The following is a 2,186-nucleotide window of genomic DNA, read 5'->3' on the forward strand; positions in this document are numbered from 1 at the left end:
TTGCATTTTTTCTTCATTTTTCATCACATTCAACAAGAAACATTCAAAAAATTTCATTATTTCCTTTATTTTCTTCATTTTTCATCGCATTTAACAAGAAACATTCAAAAATTGCATTATTTCCTTTATTTTCTTCATTTTTCATCGCATTCAACAAGAAACATTCAAAAAATTGCATTATTTCCCTTATTTTCTTCATTTTTCATCGCATTCAACAAGAAACATTCAAAAAATTGCATTATTTTCTTCATTTTTCATCGCATTCAACAAGAAACATTCAAAAAATTGCATTTTTTCTTCATTTTTCATCACATTCAACAAGAAACATTCAAAAAATTGCATTATTTCCATTATTTTCTTCATTTTTCGACACATTCAACAAGAAACATTTAAAAATTGCATTATTTCCTTTATTTTCTTCATTTTTCATCGCATTCAACAAGAAACATTCAAAAAATTGCATTATTTCCTTTATTTTCTTCATTTTTCATCGCATTCAACAAGAAACATTCAAAAAATTGCATTATTTTCTTCATTTTTCATCGCATTCAACAAGAAACATTCAAAAAATTGCATTTTTTCTTCATTTTTCATCACATTCAACAAGAAACATTCAAAAAATTGCATTATTTCCTTTATTTTCTTCATTTTTCATCGCATTTAACAAGAAACATTCAAAAATTGCATTATTTCCTTTATTTTCTTCTTTTTTCATCGCATTTAACAAGAAACATTCAAAAAATTGCATTAATTGCTTCATTTTCTTCATTTTTCATCGAATTCAACAAGAAAAATTCAAAAAATTGCATTATTTCCTTTATTTTCTTCTTTTTTCATAGCATTCAACAAGAAACATTCAAAAAATTGCATTATTTCCTTTTTTTTCTTCTTTTTTCATAGCATTCAACAAGAAACATTCAAAAAATTGCATTAATTGCTTCATTTTCTTCATTTTTCATCGCATTCAACAAGAAACATTCAAAAAATTGCATTATTTCCCTTATTTTCTTCATTTTTCATCGCATTCAACAAGAAACATTCAAAAAATTGCATTATTTCCTTTTTTTTCTTCTTTTTTCATAGCATTCAACAAGAAACATTCAAAAAATTGCATTAATTGCTTCATTTTCTTCATTTTTCATCGCATTTAACAAGAAACATTCAAAAATTGCATTATTTCCTTTATTTTCTTCTTTTTCATCGCATTTAAGAAGAAACATTCAAAAATTGCATTATTTCCCTTATTTTCTTCATTTTTCATCGCATTCAACAAGAAACATTCAAAAAATTGCATTATTTCCTTTATTTTCTTCATTTTTCATCGCATTCAACAAGAAACATTCAAAAAATTGCATTTTTTCTTCATTTTTCATCACATTCAACAAGAAACATTCAAAAAATTGCATTATTTCCTTTTTTTCTTCTTTTTCCATAGCATTCAACAAGAAACATTCAAAAAATTGCATTAATTGCTTCATTTTCTTCATTTTTCATCGAATTCAACAAGAAAAATTCAAAAAATTGCATTTTTCCTTTATTTTCTTCATTTTTCATCGGATTCAACAAAAAACATTCAAAAAATTGCATTATTTCCTTTATTTTCTTCATATTTCATCGCATTCAACAAGAAACATTAAAAAATTGCATTATTTCCTTTTTTTCTTCATTTTTCATTGCATTCAACAAGAAACATTAAAAATATTGCATTATTTCCTTTACTTTCTTCATTTTTCATCGCTTTCAACAAGAAACATTCAAAAATTGCATTATTTCCTTTATTTTCTTCATTTTTCATCGCATTCAACAAGAAACATTCAAAAAATTGCATTATTTCCCTTATTTTCTTCATTTTTCATCGCATTCCACAAGAAACATTCAAAAAATTGCATTATTTTCTTCATTTTTCATCGCATTCAACAAGAAACATTCAAAAAATTGCATTTTTTCTTCATTTTTCATCACATTCAACAAGAAACATTCAAAAAATTGCATTATTTCCTTTATTTTCTTCATTTTTCGACACATTCAACAAGAAACATTTAAAAATTGCATTATTTCCTTTATTTTCTTCATTTTTCATCGCATTCAACAAGAAACATTCAAAAAATTGCATTATTTCCTTTATTTTCTTCATTTTTCATCGCATTCAACAAGAAACATTCAAAAAATTGCATTATTTTCTTCAT

The sequence above is a fragment of the Daphnia pulicaria genome, chromosome 1 (genome assembly GCF_021234035.1).
Source record: "Daphnia pulicaria isolate SC F1-1A chromosome 1, SC_F0-13Bv2, whole genome shotgun sequence".
Taxonomy (NCBI): domain Eukaryota; kingdom Metazoa; phylum Arthropoda; class Branchiopoda; order Diplostraca; family Daphniidae; genus Daphnia; species Daphnia pulicaria.